General features: G+C 38.4%; 1 pseudogene; it reads right to left on the bottom strand.

The window, feature by feature from the left end:
- Positions 1-17467, bottom strand: part of LOC149161227 (uncharacterized) — a 65863-nt pseudogene extending 48396 nt beyond the window's left edge.
- Positions 17468-20666: the final 3199 nt, after the last annotated feature.

Genomic DNA, 20666 nt, shown 5'->3' with positions numbered 1-20666 from the left:
TTCCTAGTCTTTTGAGACTCAACTCCTTTATTGTTTTTGCTAGAATAGGAATCTCTTTAATGGCTCGTAGCAAGGGAATCTTGATACACACATTCTTTAATTCATCTAGGAAATCATAGTCAGGCAACATGATTTGTTTTTCCACCCCCTTGTCAATTTGTAATCTTTCAGGGAAAGGTGGTGTGGATGAAGATGCAGGTTGCTCAACTATAGGAGTTGTGGAGGTTGAATCTTTTTCTTTTTCTTTTTGAGTGTTTGGGTTTTGAAGGGATGCTTCAGAACCTTTATTGGCTTTAAGAGAATCTTCCTCAGAAATACTTTACTTTTGAGCATCTATAGAAGGTTTTTCTAAAACTCTACCAGATCTGAGTTGTACATCATTAAGAGGAACAATCATATAGGTAGGAAATTGTTGTCCTTCTATCATGTAAGCATTCTGAGGATTCTTATTATTGGGATTTGGCAATGGCTGGGATGGTAGTTGATTTGTATTTTGTTGGAATGGAAGCAAGAGTTGAGAATTTGGATTTTGTTGAGAAGGTTTTTTTTGTGGAAATGGCAATGAAAATTGTGGATTTTGATTTGGAAGTTGCGGGGCTTTTTGATTTTGAAAAGATTGAGGATATTGATAAAATTGAGCAAATCTCCCATAAGGATTTTGCATACCTTTTACCCATGATTGATATGGATTTTGAGGTTGGGACCAAGGTTGTTGCCAAGGATTCCAATTTGGTGGGGGTTGAAAGTTCATAGGGTTATTAAACCCTTGATTTTGTTGCCCCTGCCAAGGTCTGCTTGAAACAAAACAGATAGATTCCATTGAATTTGGATCTTCTTGAAAGACAGCTTTGAGCCCAGGAATTGAAGGAAAATCCTTGGTCTCATGGCTTTCTGAGAAAATCATACATGTTTCTACAACTTTTGCATCCAAGGGGAATTCCCTTAGAGCATGTTTCTTCCTACATTTTGGACAAAAGATGGCCAAAGCTTCAGCTTCTGCTTTCTGCTTGTTTTGTATTTTAAGGGTGTCTAGTTGTTCACTAAGGCTCCCTAAAATATCGGTTTTGAACTCATCAAGCATATTTCCAATCTCTGCCCTACTTACTGATCCAGTTGTAGATTTGTTTTCTCTAATGAGCGAAGGATCTCTAGGCCCTTTTCCTGTTTTAGATTTTCCCCTTGAGAGATGGACACATAGTTCTACTATGTCATGAAGTGGAAGTTGAGAAATATCTCCCTTTCCCATCATGTTTAAAATATCTATCCATTCATCTCTAATGGATTTTAATAGAAGGGATTTCAAGGTCTCCTCATCTAAGTTACTCATTTTTGCTCTTTTCAGGTTGTATTGAAATATTTCAAGTAAATCCTCCAAGTTTTCATCTTCTTTTTGCACCATTTTGAATACCTCATCCTTATGGTTGGTGGGCATGCAATAGTCCAGGTATCTATCCAAAAATGTTTGTTTCATATCATTCCAAGTCCTAATAGATTGAGTGACTAATCCCATGAACCATTTCAAAGCAGCTCCCTTCAATGTTGAAGGAAACAATTTGAGTTTTTGAGAGTCTTCCATATAGTCATAAGTTCGGCACACGACTTCAAACTCAAATAGAAATGTTTCAGGATCCTCACTTCGCAACCCATAAAAGTTTGGGAGGACAGATGGTGAGATGTTTTTCATTGTTGTACGAGATTCCTCATCAACTATAGGAAATCCAAACGAGTTATCTCCATCCCTATTTCCCCCATTTTTACCTCTACCTCCTCCATTGTTTCCTCCTCCTCTACCTCTACCTCTACCTCCTCCTCCAAATCCGTTTACTACTTCCTCTGTCATGATAGTTTCCCCAGAGTTTTCAGAGTCCTCTGGTTCTTCTACTAATGGCGAACGAGGAGGAATTTCTCCCTCTTCTTCTTCAGGTGATTCTACTTCTTTGATTACAATATGTTCCCCTGTAGAAGTGAAGAAAGGTTCTTTCCCTAAGTCAGATTTGATGGAGAGCGTGGGAGAGTCTCCTAATTCAACTGCTACCCCTTGAATTCCAGGAATCCTAAGGCTGGGAGTGTGAGTTGGAGATGATGGAGGTGTATCTTGTCTATGCCTTGAAGTAGATGGAGTTGTAAAAATCGAACTCTTGGCCCTAGCTATAAACCTTCCCCTAGAATCTCTTGCTCTATGCATGCCATTTTTTATTTTTTATCTTCAAGTCGGGCTAATAATTCTCTTTCTGATCTTCCAGATCACTCTAGGTGCAAGAAGAGAGCATACTCAAGAAATTATTGAACCAACAACACTCTTTTCTGATCCTCCAGATCACACTAGGTGCAAGAGGAGAGCATACTTTGAGAAGTTATCAATTTTTCCCTTCTTAAAATTTTTTTTTCTCTCTTTTTTTTTTAAGAAATTGGCTACCTAGTTACACTTCCCCGGCAACGGTGCCAAAATGTTTGGTCAATTTAGAGTGTCCTAAATTTCTATATTAATTGTCAATCCGGGAGTCGTAAACTGTTGAAGTGTGGCGCACTATATGTGCAAGATAACCTATTTCTTATTCTTTTGTCGTTTTTTTATTTTTATTTTGTTTTTGGGGGTTTTTATCTCGTTTATCTCCTAATGAGAAATGAAAATTCTAAAAGACAAGTATGGATATAAATATTCAAGGCAATTATGTCCTCTAAAATGATTTCCAAAACTTCAAACTTCAGAAGATCTTAGAACATGCAATGATGAAATTAATTCTTAAAAGAAAATGAAAATGTGCCACTATTCTAATCAAACAAACAGTGAACTATTGATCATGAAACCATTATCCCTGCTGCTGTCTAAATACAAAAGAAACTGTACTCGAAGAAATCCAAAAATTGCAAGTAAAGTAGAGCTAAAATCAAATTACGTCAATTCATATTCTAACCCCTCACCATTAGTCTCGCTATGGCTTTTGGAGGTAATCATAAACAACTTGAGCAATGTGATATCTAATTTGCAGAAAAATAAATTAATATCAAATTACACACTCATACTTCAATCCCTCACCATTAGACTCGCTATGGCTTTCGAAGGTAACTGATAATGACATGAGAAATTTAATATCTAATTTGCAGAAAAATAAACTAATATCAAATTACACACTCTTACTTCAATCCCTCACCATTAGTCTCGCTATGGCTTTCGGAGGTAACTAATAATGACATGAGCAATTTAATATCTAATTTGTAGAAAAATAAACTAATATCAAATTACACACTCATAATTCAATCCTTCACCATTAGTCTCGCTATGGCTTTCGGAGGTAACTGATAATGACATGAGCAATTTAATATCTAATTTGCAGAAAAATAAACTAATATCAAATTACACACTCATACTTCAATCCCTCACCATTAGTCTCGCTATGGCTTTCATAGGTAACTGACAATGATATGAGTAATTTAATATCTAATATAACTAATAAAGTCAATGAACAGAACTGAAATAAACAAAACAGTGCTGGAATTAAAAACTAAGAAAAATAGATCAGCAGAAAGACAAGACTGATTCCATGTCATTAGTCATTGTGGAAACTATATGCAAATGCTCGGGCTACCTACTGTAATCTGGAACAAATACACTGATCAGCGTTAACAGCAATGTAAAGCATGTAAAATCATGGACAAAAATAAAACGTTAGCACCATAAGAAATGCAATATATACAAGTGAATAATTATGGCATAATGAACGTAAGAAGCACAATGTGAAACTATACAACAAATAAACAAAACCTCGGCGTGTGCAGGGGCCCTCTACACAACATCAGGCAATAGCTATCAACCATGAATTGTGCTTATAAACAAAGTCTTCTCATATATTCAAAACGCAGTCATAACAATGAAACAGTGTCACAACACAGTGGGCTTTCTTAACAGCAAAATTACATTACCAAGACTAACTATTATGTGTATGGGAACGCATTATTTATAACATAAGGCTACATAACTAATTTCCTAGAAACTGCGCTGATAGAGGACACGGGAACGACAATGTCCATGGATCTAGCATCATGGCTGCCATGATGATTAAATCTATTGAGGGTGGCTGTTGGATTCAACTTATGGAGCAGTCCACAGGTGTTGATATGTCCCCAAAGATCTAGGAACGGCCACGCAAGTCTTCACGTGCTTAGAAACAGAATTCTATTACCATAAGACTCTTCTGTTGACCACCGCTTGACCACCGTTGACTATGGCCTCCTCTGATGAATTCGATTGAGCCAATAGGACTCGGTCCATGTCCACATCATTTCCAACTTGCCCATGTGGCTCGATTTTCCTAAAGACACCTGCAATATAGAGTTTAACAAAAAGGCTGCGGAAAGTTGAATTGGCTGCGGAAAGTGACAAGATTCCGCAGCTTATGAGCAAAAATCTATTTCAAACAGCAAACACAAGACATAGTTAGAAAACCACTTTATGTGCTCTTTTAAACTCAATATGCAATGATGTTGATAGCTTATGAGGTTCAGGTGGATGGAAAAAGTTTAAGAAAATGTGTAGGAAAAGTGTGGTTTCGCGGCTCAACAGTAACTCATCACAATGTGATGGTTTTCCAACTCTTTGACATACATCACACCCCTTGGTGTACTCTTTAGAATCCTTGTAGAGTGTAGGCCACCATAACCCTACCTGTAGAACCTTTCTCGTCATCGCTTTCCCTCCGACGTGCCACCCTGCAACTCTAGAGTGGCATTCCCATAGAACATCTTGCCTTTTGTTCTAGATGAGAAATCGCTAAAACACTTGGTCGAGCCCCAACTTATATAGATGCCCCATAATCAACTAATAATCGTTCACTCACACCACCATATATCTCCTCTGCGTCATTGTATATCCCTCCGGACATTGCCTTGTGGCTAGGAAAGCTGCAATTTCCTCTAAGTAATATGGTATTGCTTCTATGTAGAACAAATCAACATCTGTAGTTGGTCATCAAGGGACATCTAGTTTCCCCTGATTCGAGTCTTGAGAGGTGATCAGGTTCCACATTCAACCAGCCTGGTTTAATGATGACTTCGAATGTAAACTCTTGGAACAACAGTAGCCACCTACAGATTCTTCCTTCTAATACTAGCTTATTGACCAGGTACCTCAATATTAAGTGATCTGTTAAGAACTTGAATGGACCCCCAAGTAGATAGTGCTGAAATGTTTGTAAGGAATACACCATGGCTAATGCTTCTCTCTCTGTCATGGTGTAGTTATTTTTCGCAGTCAACAACTTCCTACTGGAAAAGTAGATCAGATGGTCCAAGTTGCCTTCTCCTGGTTGTGCTAACACTGCCCCTAGAGCAATGCTTGATGCGTCGACATGTACATGGAATTTCTTATTCCAATCTAGGTATACTAAGATGGGAGAACTTACCATATTTTCCTTCAGGATGTTTAATGCTGCTTGACAATCCTCCAACCATTTGAATGCTTCTCCCTTCTTAATCAACTTCACCATGGGGACAGTGATGGAAGCATAGTAGCGGATAAATTTGTGAAAATGCCTTGTGTGTCCCAAAGTTGATCGAAACTAATTCACATTAGCCGATGGATCCATATTTACAATTGCAGCAAATTTTGTAGGGTCTACACAAACACCATCCTTGTAAATGATGTGACCCAGTAACGTGCCAAATGGAACTACAAAGATACATTTCTTCAGGTTTAGGGAGATTTGTAACTATCTACAACAATCAAACATCACTCTAAGTAGGATGGCATGCTTCTTCAACAGGTTGTAAACTGTCCAATCATCCATATATACCTAATGGAATGGGTCAATGTAATCCCTGAATGCGGCGATGACAATCCGGGAGAAAACGACAGGTGCATTCGTTAGGCCAAATGACATGACGTGGTATGCATACGACCTCGTGAAAGTCTTATTCTTATTGTCCTCATCCGTTATCGAGACTTGATGGTACCCTGAGAACCCATCTGTGAAGGAGTATGCTTCATTCTTGAAAACGTTATCTAATACCTTATCAGTAAAGGGTGTGGGGAATGGATCATGTACGAAGGTGTTGTTGAGGCTGCAGTAGTCTACGCAAACCATGGGATTCGCGTGTGCTTGTTTATTTGACTTTTGATTTTTCCCAAGTCCTGAGGTTGTCTCCTTGGTCTGCTTCTTTAGCCTGAAAGGAGTGCTCTACGTGTCACTGCCACCTCCTTCCTGCTTAGATTATTCATTTTCTTCAGTATGCTTGGAAGTTGATGCTTTGACTTCCATTGTGTCTGCCTTTTCGGTGTGCTCTTTCTCAGCACGCTCTTTCTTAGCGTGCTCTTTTTCAGCACGCTCTTTTTCAGTAGTTGCCTTAGCAGAAAAGTCTTTCTTCTTTTGAACAGCCCTCTCGTGTGCGACTACTTGCTCTTATTCTTTCTTCTTCTGCTCAGCTGTTGTCTACATGGAGGAGCTCTCTCCTCCTTTACTAGTACCTGCTACAAGATCTGTGGGCTCCTGCCACTCCGCTGGCCATAGTCCCACAATTTCCTGCACGCCGACCTCCATAACTAAGTGTGACAACTTGTGACATATCTTCTTAGGGTTTCACCTCACTCGGATAAATACATTATGAAAGTCATCCTTGAATTCAGCAAAGGCTCGCAACTACCCAAGCAAGGTTGGAGACAACCTTGGCCTCTAACTTATGACTGTGTGGAGGTCCATCTCGACCAATATCCATAATAGCTTTAACTCCGTGATCCTCTCCAGATCCTTTGTTGCCTACAATGAAGCGAACTTTACTGCCTCCGGTAATTCTTCATCCTGCGAGCGAATTGGCTATCCTCTAGTAGTTGCCATGCAACTAGTACAATCAGCAGCAAGAGCCAAGCATAGTGAAATGCCTTATTTTCCTCTTGTGCTTCGCGGCAGTTGGCTAAGAATTCCTTGGAAAGGTATTGTTCCCAATTGTACTGCACCCCCTTTGCGCACTGTGCCACTAGTGAAATTATAGGCACCAGAACCTCATCCGCATGACATTTTATCATTTTCTCCCTGGCTAAAATTTGAGTGGAAAACTGCATTGCTTGATCTGTAATAGAGCGGATAGAATATCTGTGTGACTTCTTGGTAAGCCCAAACTCAATTTTCATTATATTCGCAAGCTCTTTCTCTTTGCTCTTACCTCCAAATTTCTTGGCTGGGTTCGCCCCTTTATAGGGCAACTTCGTAATTCGATGGATCAACATCTCTGTTAGGGGGATGGGTTTGCCTAACCACAAACACCCTTCATGCATTAGCGCAAGAAACTAGCGCACACAGATAGTATTGATAACTGATCGATGGAAGTGTAGCACATAGAACATATGCAGAAATTCGACCTGCTTTGCAGCTTTGACCCATTTCATCAGTTCTAGCCTTGTGACCCCAGTGTCTTCATAGTAAATTTTTGTCATGTATTTGTTGGTGGCCAAATGAGGAAATCTCTCATGGTTGGTGAGATCCCAATCTTCTAGCTTTAACATCGGGATATGCACTAAGAGTGCGCCTTTAAAAACTACTTCTTCCGGTGATAGTGGCGTAAAGACCATGGATTTTCCTGAATCTAGGTCCTTGGTTACCTTCGCTTTCCCTTTTTGTGGAGGGATATACGTAGGGAGCCTTGTGATAGGCTCACCCTCATCCATATCCAATTCCTTAACTCCATCGCAGAGTTCTTCTTCTTCCAAATCCACAAGCTCCTCCGGCTACTTTGCCTTGTCCTTCCTTTCCTTCTGTCGAACCTTCGGGTTCCTTCTTGGTGATTGCCTCACTGGTACAGGTTGGGGTTTCTTCTGCTTCTCCTTAGGAGTTGATTTCTTTGGCCTAGGCAACCTTGGTTCCATACGCATCGATGGCGTAGCTTCCATTGACACAAGTTCAGGGGTATCTGCTTAAGAGACAATGGCTTCGGAACTTGCTAGCACAAACACTTATTCAAGGAGAAGCTTTTGGCTATACTAAGGCAGTGTCACGAATGCCGAGCTTGTGACAAAATCCACCTAAGTGTGTCGATTCATAGAGAAAAACAAGAGGGCTTATACCAATCTTTCAAGAAGCAAAGTGTTCTTCGGCAGACCAACATGCCAGATTTATAGGCGATTTTGAATTCAAATCCGACCATTCCCTCCATTTTCTTATCATAAATGCATCTTTGGTGGCATATCTCCAAATATTTTCGCCATAAATGTCACCTACCTTCTCCTCCTAACGAGATTTTTGCTATCCAATCATGAACAATGACCTCAACAGATAGTTTTTGACTTGGATGCGCGACACCAACCCCCATGGCGTAACTCTTCCATCGCAACTATTTCTATCGCAGCTTCTTCTAGCGTGCCTTTTTCGTTCATTGCACAACCTGTGTATTGTGGTTTCCTCTTCTTCGGGTAGTGTAGTTTATATTCCTGCTCTCCCTTGCAGCTACCTGGAGCACTAGGATTGTCCTGCTACCATATAGTCATTAAATAGGGGAAGAATACTTTGTCTACAACTTCAAGCGATTTCCATTCACCTTTCTTGGAAATATTTCGCCATTTAGCTTTGCGAGCTGAACTTTGCCACCATTCATGATTTCTTTGACTACATAGGGTCCCAACCAAAGCATTTGAATTTTACCCAGAAACTTTGTGAGCTTACTATCATAGAGAAGAACCAAATTGTTCACCTTAAATGTGCGCAACTTAATATGCTTGTCATGCTAGGCCTTCTCACGTTCCTTTTGCACTTACTGGTGAAATCCTGCAAGAAACCGATCTTCTACCAACTCCATCATTTGCGTGAGTCGTTCCTCCAAGGTCTCACAATTTGATATCTTTGTCAAAGCTGCAATGCATAGGCTTGGAAAAATATATTCCATGGGAATCATTGCCTTGATCCCATAGACAAACCTAAACAAGGTTTGACCTATCAACTTCTTGCACATTGTCCTGTATGCCTACAGGACTACAGGTATGTGCACATCACAATCGTTCCCCTTCGTGTTACAAACCTTTTTCAATGCATTATCTAGGATCTTATTGAACGCTTCCACTGTACCATTGGCTTGGGGATGATAGGGCGTATTCTTTTGATGGTACACCTATAATTCTTCGAGCATCACGTTGATTGTCTCATTTTGGAAATGCGTACCCCTATCACTCATCAATACTTTAGGGAACCCAAACTGCATTAATACGTATTCACATAAGAACTTTGCAGTGGTAGTAGCAATACAATCCTTCACCGGTTGTGCTTTTGCCCATCTGGTTAAGTACTCTGTCATAGTAATAATGTACCACATGCATGTCTTCCTTCCTAGTGGTTGTATCAGACCTACAAAGTCAGTTTCCAATTTTTCAAATACTTGTAACGAAACTTGAGGGTTCAAGGGCAGTTCATCTCTTCATGAAGGCATTCTCGTCCTTTGACAAGCATCACATGCTTTACAAAATGCCTTAGAATCATTATGCACCGTCACCATAACCCTGCATGTAGGATCGTCTGTGTGGTCGCTCGACCTGCATAGTGTCCTCCTGCCAGTCCTCCATGTTCCTTGGCGAGGATACTAGCGCGCTCAAACTCTGGAACATATCATCGCAATATTTAATCTATTCCCATCTTATACAAATGTCACACTATAATAGAAAAATCAACAATGCGGACCACCAGTTCCTTCTTCTGTTGAGTAGAATATCCTTCCGGAGTTGTTCTAGTAGTCATAAACTTAATGATATCTGCAAAATGATCATCCCCAACGTGCATAGCAAAGAGTTTCACATCCAACAATCCTTCATCTAAATTAGTTGGTTCTTCACCTATCTCAATCCTGAAAAGATGGTATAGTCCTGCATTCAACTGTCTGGGCTTCACAATCACTTCAAAACCATATTCTTGAAACAACACCAATCACCTACAAATCTTCGCCCCCAACATAGGCTTGTTGAATAGGTACTTGAGAGCGGAGTGATCAATCTACATTTTGAAATGTGCGCTCAACAAATGATGTCGAAACTTTTGCAGTGCGTAGACCATCGCCAACCTTCGCGCTCTGTAGTGGAGTAATTATTTCTAGCCTTTGACAGTTTCCTACTTGTGAAGGTTATCAAATGATCAATTTCTCCCTCTCTTGCCTGGGTCAATACCGCACCTAGTGTAATGCAAGAGGCATCCACATGAACGTGAAATTATTTCTTCTAATCTGGGAACACCAAAATCGATGCAGTCACCATATTTTCCTTCAGCACGTCTAGACTGTGCTGACATTCTTCATCCCAACAAAACGTCGTGTCTTTCTTCAATACCTTTTCCATCGATGCAGTTATCTGAGCATAAGCCTTGATAAAGTTTCTATAATAACCATTGTGCCCCAATGTCACACGTAACTACTTTACATTCCTGGGGCTTCTAAATTCACAATCACAACTATCTTCATAGGGTCCACCATTAATCCCTGCTTGCATACTACATGGTCGAGAAAAATTCCAAAAGGCACACAGAATATACATTTCTTCAAGTTCAACACGATCTGGTACCTGCGACATGTATCCAACATGAGGCGTAGACTTGCAACATGGTGCTTCACCAATCCGAACACAGTCTAGTCATCAAAATAAACCTCAAGGAATTTATGAATAAACTCCTTGAACACCACGATTACTACCCTAGAGAAGATTGTGGGCACATTCTTCAGGCCGAATGGAATTACTATATATTGAAAGCAACACCATTTTATAGTGAAGATAGGATACTTTTGGGACGAAGAAATAATCGATAAGGTGGCCGAACTGCTGCGTGAATACCGGGATCTATTCCCAACAAAGTTCTTGGATTTGAAGGCTCAAGGGGGCCTGACCCAGGCTTAAAGTTATTTGTGCCAACCAACAAAATCCTAACTGTTGGCCCTTTCAACAACAACCTGCATAGCGTAGGCTGTAGTCTCACCCGAAGCAGTACTGGGGAATGCTAGAACCAGGTTTCTACATCTAGAGGCTTGCGTTATGGTATTCACGAGGATCTATAGTTGAGACCTACCTTTGTGCAGATCTATTCCTTCCAACTATCAACTACTGCAACTCTATTGAAATGACCTTTAGATCTTCGTGAAGGTACACGATCATACTTAACTTGCATAAAAGTTACAGATTCACTGCTTTCGCGCAATAAATCATATCCCTAGATATGCCTTCATGCAGATCTACCCCTTTCCGAATAGTTAATTACAACAGATCTATCTAATACTTTGCGAAGGTAGTTAATTACTCTTATCATGCATAAATATTATAGATCCCACAATTTCACACAAAAAATACACTTTAATTCATAGAAAACAGATCATTGAGCGAAGATGCATAAACTTAAACAGAGATAAGAAACAAGGCACATATGCAATAGATTCGATCCAAAACAGTCTTTATTAGATTTAGCATTCAGTTACAGACTCTTTCCACCCTGTGCACTCAGCTGGAGGGGCCCGCGCACTTAGCTGCGGACTTACCAAGGTCTCCACGCACTCACTTGCAGGAGCCTTCCTCTTTCACCTAAGTACTAGAAATAGACATTTCCTGCCTTAGCAGATTGTCCTTACAATGATTCTCTCTCCAAAATTCGATACTTAGACTCGCTATCACTCAACTATATATAGCGTTTTCATTACAATACCATGGCCTGTGGACCATGGGTAATTCTAAAAACTGACCTATCACCTACCCATAAAAGGGGCTAAGGCCCCTTTGAATCTTGCTTAGCTTCGTAGTCCACTTCCATATTTCGTGGAGACTTTACATTATTTTAGAAAAACTATTACAAAAATTGACTTTTACTGACAAAATTTTACCCTAGGGATCCCATCCCAACATGGTTACATCAAACACTAGAACCAAACTTTATGCTGCAAAGTTCAAGCTTCAAAGTGAGCTATATCCATGCTATTCATTTTTTCATATTTTTTCTTGTGTCTACCTTGTTTTTCAATCTTATATTATTTCACATTTTAAATGTTTATTTTTTGATGATTTATTTTAAATTTCAAGCTTGTCAAACATATTGTATCTTTCCTTGGGAAACTATAAAATATCCCATGTCTAAGTTGCATTTCACTTTTAGACTTTATATGCTCTTTTTGCCTCTTTATGAACTATCCATTAGGTGGAAATCAAAATTTAATGATATTTGCGGTGCTTTAGTTTTTTTTTTCTCAGGTATTCACAATATGAGTTAAATTTTGATCCCTTCTCCAAGGTAGCTAATTACAACTATCACACTTAGACCCATCTTCCAAGTAGATTCTTTAAACTTTCTAAAGATACGATCATTGATATTACATGTCCTTGCTGAGGATGTTTAACATTCAAGAGTGTGTAACTTTTTCTTCTGTTTCTTTCTTCAATCTTTCCGGTCAGTGGAAGGGTGCAATATTTGTTGAAGCTCCATTGAAAATAACTGTGGAACTATTAGTTTTATTTGTTTCTCGGGCCTGTTTTCTAGAATATTCCTTGTTTTCTCTCTACACAAGTCTTAGAGTGTTAGTAAGAGAGAAAAAAATGTGAGCTCCTGTTTTGAGTTAATATATGGAGTTTTGAGTGTTGTACATTTCTTCTTTTCAATTCATATATTCAATTAGCTATGTGTTCATTGATCTAGCATAAGAACTATTTCCCTTTATGAATTGAGTTATGTTGCCACTTTATCCCCACTGAGGGGTTGTCAATCAAAATAATCATCATAGGAAGACAGGATAACAGAGAAGGAACATACATATTTAATTAGGTAGTCACACCAAAAAATAAAAAGAATTAAAAAATATTGACAAATTCTTGTAAGTCTATAGTTTCCATTGAACATCTGACCATTTAAAATTCCTAGCATCACATTAACAATAAAGCATTAGTCCATTATAAAAACTATCATGTGTCGTAAAGTCCGACAACATCTTAGATGGTTTTGGGCACTTTGTAGAGTTTTTCCATCCTAGTAGCTTAAAGAATAGGGAGTGAGAATATGGATATACTATGGGAAAGTATTAATAATGGTTAAATATTTCTTAGGTTACCATCATCCTTTATAGCCACGAGATTGGATACCCTATCCAATTTCAAATTCTAGCTTCTTGAGACACATCCATAGCTAATTGATTCATCCTTCCTTGACCTTTTTGATGCAGGTGCAAGTACTTTGAAGATAGTGAAGATATTGGCTAGCATATCCAATTTCAAATTCAAATTTCTTGAGACATGTCCAAAACTAACAAACTCAACCTTCCTTTACATGTTTGATGTAGGTGCAAGCCCTTTGTGAATGTTATTTAATCTTTGAAGTATTAATCATTAAAGTTGAATTTCCTGATATTATCTAGCCTATGCAATTTCAAATGCAAATTTCTTGAGACATGTCCAAAGTGAACTCAGTCAACCCACCTTGAACTATCTTTGAACATAATCTCTTAGCAAAATTATGATGTTAGGATGTGATTTATTCTATAAATCATAAGCATTAGCATTTAATTTCCTATGCATTAGACATTTTTAGGGCTAACTCAAGCCTTTTAAGCATGCCATGTTGGTTTGCCTTAATTTTTGGTTGTATTTATTAGGTTCAATTCAAATTTGAATAATCCCCTTAGCCCCAACTCTCAAATTCATTTCAACTTAAATATCTTCCTAAGTGTTGAATGATCCCCTTAGCTCCATATCTCCTTAGAATTCCTTTCAACTTAAATATATTACCAGGTGTCAAATAATCCCTTTATTTCTATCCTTCCTTAGATGTCTTTTCACCTCTTTTTCAAGAGAGATTCTGTCCACATTCAAGAGTGTAGTATTCTAAAATAGTTGTTTGTTTTGCCATTAACCCCATGGAAACATTTCCTAGTCTACACTTTTAGGTCTAAGAGATGTAGTTTGCTTGGTAATTTGGTAATCATCTTGCTCACAGGACTTGGGAAAGATTCACTTTATGGATTCATAAGAAAAATTCTTAAGTCTTTTGACACCAAGAAAGATTATGTCCACATCCATGGGTGAGGTAAACGAAAATATTTGTTTCTTTTACCTTTTTTGACCATTGGGCTAATTTGCTAGTCCACACCTTTGGATTTAGGATATTTGCTTTGATTGGTATTCATCTTGTTCATGAGTCATGCGATAGATTTATTTTATGGACTCATAAACCATGTTCTTAAGTTTGTTGATTTTACCACTCAGAATGGATGGTTTATTTCTTATGATAATTTTGTTTATTGATATCTAAACTATCCAAGTATGAAATCTTAAAATAAGGATTCGTTTTTCTAAATATTCTTTTTCCATAAGTGAATAAAGTAAGACATTTATTTATTTTGCCATTTTTTCTGCTAGGATCAATTTCCCAATCCACACCTTTCGATCTAGGTGATCTAGTTTGATTAGTATTATTCTTATTTAAAGAACAAGTTGGATTATTTCATCATAACCGGACATTGTGGGAATTCACTGACTTGTCATTATTATTGATTTCCTTCCTTATTTACATTTATTTCTAGAAACCCAACTTATCAAAATTAATTAAACCCCGAGGAAACCATTTTATTGGGAAACACTTAATGTATTGAACCTTGAATTAACCATTTTCTAGGTAAACACTTTACATAATGTTATTGTTCTTTTGAAATGATGTAGGAATTATTAAATAGTAGGGATTATTTAATAGTATTTAGTCTATGATTGCTGGAATATAGTTATTTTTTTGTACTTAATAGTTCCCTCTCCTTGAATTTATTTTCCCCAGTGTAGTTGTAATGATGGATGGATAAGATATGAAACTAGTTATTTAGATAAGGTATGATAGTCTGTCTATATTTTTATTGTCATGGTAGGACACTAATAAGGCCACATAGCCTTATCAATTGGACCAAGAACTACTATGAGTTTATTACTTTCATTGTTAAAATTTCCACTTTCTTAACAAAGGCTCCAATTAGTGCAAGAGAAACCATTTTGTCTAAATCAATGGCAACATGGTTGTCATTGGTTGGCCAAGTTTCCAATGCTAGAAAAACTAGAAGAAGTCAATTGCCATCACTTGAATTTGCATCTCATCACTCTTCACCAAAATGTTTTTATGATATGATATGTCAATTAAATTGTATCAACAATTTCATTGAAAACACCTTCTAGTAATTGGAAAAGTTGTTCCAACACTTGTTTATGGCCTTCACATACAATTAGAGCATTAGAACATGTTATCACTCAGATTTTTCCAGCAGTTATAAGAAGGGGAAAGTAAATCCGAGGTAACCACAAACCAATCTTTTAGATACAGATTCTAGCCAATCTTTACCCAGAGAGGGCTCTCTATTTGTGATTTAGCTTTGTTTTTGAAAGGTTTTAGGCTAGTTGTGAAGTTTTAGGGGTTTTGTTTGAATTTGGGTGGTGAGATTCAATAGAAAAGGGGTAAGACTGAGTATCTTAGTCCATTGGGCTGATGGAGTCAAAGAAAATGGCTTAACTGGAATTGGTTTCTTCACAAAGGATGGTTTAACAGAGCAAGGTAGTAAAACAGAAAACAATTAGAGACTAAAAGATGGAATGGGCTTAAAGGGTTAAAGGGCAACAAAGAATCCTTAACATACTTTAAATGAACAGAATATGACTAACCATCAATAAAGAGCAATTAATAATTCTTTATTAAAAGACTAAAATGAACAAACCAAGAAATAAGAGTAATCAAGAATTCTCTGTTTATACTAGTTCATAAGAAAATATTGAGAATAATAATGATTGAAAACAAAGTGCGGTTAAGCAAATTCTGAGTTATTCTTTTTCATTTATCATTCAGAGGTGAAACATAGATGATATTTTAAACAAGGAAAACTGGAAAACACAAGGTATAGATAAAATTATTGATCTGATGTTTGACTCAAGAATTCTGAGAAAAGTCCTTAGCTCCAATTCTTCATCTAGCAAGCCACAAAGTTGGTCCAAACAACACTTTATTCCAAAATAGTCAATATTACAGCAATGTCTAAGAATCCACCCTCAATACTTCAATTGAGGGGGTATTTATACAAAAAATATTTACAAACATATCTCATAACAGAGTGAGATATATTCTAGAGATGACTAATTATTTTTATAGAAAAATAGAGACACTTAGTCTCGAAGATAGGAGAAAGGTGAATTGATGATGTGCTGTTCCTATTCTCGCTGAATGTGCTGGAGGCAGGCCCTCTTATTTGGCTTGCTGTTGTCCTCTTTAGTAACTTTGTGCTGGATGCCTTGTTTTGACCAATACTTTTCACTTGTTCTGATACACTTTGACCTGTTTGACCCCATTTCATCTTTATTCATCTTGCTATGGTAAAATACCAAAATTTACATTTTACCAAAAGTAAATTTACAAAAGTATCAATATGTCTTCCCACCATTTTTGCTCTGGCAATCTGTGTTTCTGAAGTTTCCTCAGAGTCTCATCAGTTTTTGTATATCTGAAAAAATTAGGCTGGAGTTGAAACAAGTGTTTTACCTCATGTTCAATATAGAATAAGTTCTCCAAGCTGTCATAGAGAACTCAGCCTGTGGGAAGTGTTTTTGTTCCTGATGCACTTGTTGATGAGCTAGCTTGATTTCCAACATACTTATTCAATTTATCTAGATAAGCAATGTGTTTCATTAACCTGTCATTGACCAAAGGACTAGGTAGACCTTTACTCTGCAAAACTGTGAATTTCTCCATGAAAGAATTAATTTCCACCTGCATATCTTGACATCTCCTTTCTAAATTCTGCATCAAAGTTCTTTTAGTTAACACCCTTTTGATTTCTAAAATGGTGACTGTCCTGTTTGGGATGCCAAGTGCTTCCAATTGTTCCCTATTTCTGTTATTCAAAAAATGTATAAGCCTATTGGCCAGTTCAGGCATTTGTCCTAACTCTGCTCTTGTCCTTTGAATTTCTACATGTGCTGCTTTCACTAAATCAATCTGTTCATAAATCACTTGGATAGATGCCTACACATCATTTATAGATTGAATGATGTTGGCCCAAAGGATTTTCTTTATTTCTGCCAGGGGCTTGTCAAAAGTGAGCTCTTGTTCTAATTTTTAACTTTACCTTCCAAAGCTTTGATCTCCCTTGTTTTCTCTACAACACTTATTTTGGATTTATCATAATTACTTTCTATCTTTGCCAAATTTTCCTTTACTTGTGTTAATTCTGTGACTTGTAATCTCATTTCTTCCATGTCCTTTATCAATTCTTGAGTGCTCATATTAGTACTGCTTCCTGTAGCTGTTGCTGCTGTTGATGTACCTGTAATCACCTTTGCTATGGCTGTTGGGACATTTTGAGCCAATGCTATTCTAAGTACAGAAGGGACTGCTATTGATGTACATGTAGGAAATACTTCAGGAGGCTGGGAGGTCGACTCTCCCTGCTTTTCCTTCAGTACTTTCTCTAATGCCTGCTCTGTATCATTCAATCTTTCATTAAGTTTCAGGAGCAGGTCCATCATATCTTATTCTGATTTCTGTTGTATAACATCTGCTGTATGAGGATGCCTTGAAGGTGGTAGCTTCAGCTGTTTCCTCAGGGTAGCAATGTCCTCTTCCTTCTTCTTGATCAGAGCCTGTATGCCTTTAGCATCTTTGGGATCATGTCCCTATCCAATGATAATCTCTTCTAATGATTTGATTCTGTTATCCCTGGCTAGGGAGGAGGCTTTTTCCAAATGAAGTTGAGCAGCTGTATTATCCAAGGAATTTTGTAGCTTGTGGGCCAACATTGCTTTGTCAGCCAATGTCGAATAGGCCATCTCCCCAGTTTGCTTGGGAAGCTCAATCTGATCCAAAGGATTAATATCCTTTGCCAAGACTTCTAGATTTGTCCTGATATAGTCTGCTGATGACTGAGGATGTTGCACCTTTGGCTTGAAATAGCTCATTATCATCTTGCCTTCTTGAATGTCATAAGCTGACATCAATCTCTGCTGGTTTGTAGGGGCCATTTTCAAATACTGATTGTAAATTTGCAGTCTTACTGGATCATTCTTGGCTTTTATTTCTATGAATGTCTTCTTGATATCTGAAGTTTCTTTCCTCTGTGGCCTGGTGGAGGATACTTCTGCACTGTGTTGCTTTTCTAGTTCTTGCCTCTGTGAGCTAAGAGATGTTTCTCCCAATGGAGAAGTTTGCTGGCTCACTGCCCTTTCTTCTCTGTGACTGTCTGTAGTCTCTTTCATCATTTCCTCTTCTGACAGAGGATTCAATATTTGTCTTTTAGTCCCAGGCTGTTCCATGGGTCTACTGGCAGGAGTGGTGGTTTCCCTATCCCGCTTTTTGCCTCTTTCCTCATTTAGAGGAGTTTTCAAAACTGGAGTTTCCACTGCTTTGGTTTGAGGTGGAGGAGTTGGTACTTGACCCTATTCTTTGGACTTTCTAGGCTGATCTGTCATTGTGGGCTGTTCTGTGGTCTCTACTTCCTTTCCTTTAGGTGTGCCTGTGGCTGGTATGTTGACTTCTGGTGGAGGCTGTTGAGAAGTTCCAGCAATGGATGCCCCCTTTTCTGGCCCTTGAGATAGCTTGAAAAATACTTGCCCAAAAGAATCCAGGTCAAGGGTTTTCTCAAGATCTCTCATAGTATTTTCCATCTTTTCCTGTTCACTAATCTCTTCTACTAGGGTCCCTTCTACCCATTCATCCTGATTTTCAAACTGTTCAATTTCTGGGATCTTATGATGTATATAAACTGATAGCCTGTTTCTTACCCTTCTGTCACTTATGAAACTATTTGGGTCATATGGCACCCACTAGAAACTTTTCTTCAATCTAAGGTGGTCTTCTAAAAACCTTTCAGCTTCTTGCCAGGCATCCCTAGAATTGATGACAAAAGGGCCTAACTGGTTTTTGATCCTCAGTTGAGCCTTTTTCTTTGTGTTATAGAAGTGGGTTAAGTCTGCATTTATGATTTGTCTGAAATATTCTAGTGCAAATAATCTCATGGTCATATATTTAGGCAATTTGAAAGGGCAAAGTTCACACCCATACATCCTGATCTCTGTGTGATTTTCATATAGGTACCAATCACCTATCTTGTACTATTTGGAGAGCTACAAAATCTTCTTCATGTCACCAGTGATCCTAGGAGGGGGCACTCCTATCAATAAAGTGGTTGCTGGATGTACAAACCAGTCAATGAACTCATTATAAGTAAAAGGGAACTCACTGGTTTTATGAAAGATAGAACTCCAAAAAATCACAGACCTTCGATTTCCTTTTGAGTCCAATTTCCTGATGGGGAAAGAAAAGTTGTCTGGTTGATGATACAACAAAAGATGGTATATAAAAGATGTATATTTGAAGACTCCTTCCCTATCCAAACTTATGAATTGATCATGGATTTTGTTGGCAATGAAAGTGGCATAGTCATATCTGATAGTAGGGGGTTGTCCTGGAGTAAAGATTGACATTAAAACTAAGGTGATGTCATCAACATATTCACTGGAATTGAATCCCATGATCAGGGATATCATTTCAACAATGAGTCTGCTAGTGTCAGTGAAAAAAGTCTGCAGATAAGGAGGTGGACCTTTAGGCTGGTGCTTTGGTAGCATGAAGGTTTGAGCAATACGATTTATCTCTGATGTGGGCAATTGAGATGCTTTTTCAAGTAGATAACCCATGGAAAGAGGAGCAAGGGTCTCAGTGGAGTGGAACTGTATCATTTCATTAATGGACTTAGCAGTTATGGGAAAAAGAATAGTCTGGGATGGGGACATAGCTGCTCTATGGACAAGGTCATAGTTAGCACAACAATGATGAATTATTTCTGGGAAAACATGGATTGAGGGGAGGAAATACATGAGAAGATTAGATTCCAACAGTCCAAAGATTTCAAACTTGTTTAGATAGCTTTCTTTGACTTGGAAAAAGGCATGAAGACGGTTCGTGTCACTAGATAAATCTTTTATTTGGAAATCTTTGTCGGCCAGGGATAGATAATCTAAATCTTTATGGGGTGTATTAATGGGCGCGACATTCAGGGCTATGGGAGTTTCCATGTCTGGTTCTTGTGTATTCAAACTGGAATTGGGTCTTTCTGTGGAAAAAATGGACTAAATAATAGTTTCGGGGGCTTTTATGGTAGTTACAGACTGCTTTTAACTCGAAATTTGGCTTTCGCTGGTAGAATTCTTAGTGAAAAACGGAAATTGCAGGGTTGCAGGGCAAAATGGATAAATACCTAGATTAAGTAGGTAAACTGTGTACTCGCAGGCCCAATAATGGATGGTAGAGCACGTTGCTGTGGTCTTTTTGGCTGGGTGGCGGACTGAACGCTTGTATAGTCGACTGAATGTTATTTTGCATGAAGAACAGTTCGCAACGCATTACAGCGAAAATGACATTTTATTTCTCTTTTAATGGAAATTGGTTTGGCGGGTATTTTTTTGCATTTATTGGGCGAGTGACGTCAGCGTGATTAGACGTTTTGTCATCACATGGAGGGTGGTAAATGGTTTTCCCCACACCGATTTTGGTGTCGGGTGGTTTCAGACGGAGGGCAAGTGAGCATATGGAGCGAGTGACGCGTGGCAAAGGTACGGGCGGAAAACCGCCAGGCGATCGCGACTTAAAGCGAGGCAGGAAGGGTGGTTACGATATGATCATCAACCATTGGATGTAAAGGCCGAGATCGGACGGTTGACGGGTAAT

This window comes from Pinus tabuliformis, chromosome 5_2 (assembly GCF_031772625.1).
Source record: "Pinus tabuliformis cultivar Carrire ecotype Pingquan chromosome 5_2, CPIR1, whole genome shotgun sequence".
NCBI lineage: Eukaryota > Viridiplantae > Streptophyta > Pinopsida > Pinales > Pinaceae > Pinus > Pinus tabuliformis.
This window is presented reverse-complemented; position numbering and strand designations above follow the sequence as displayed.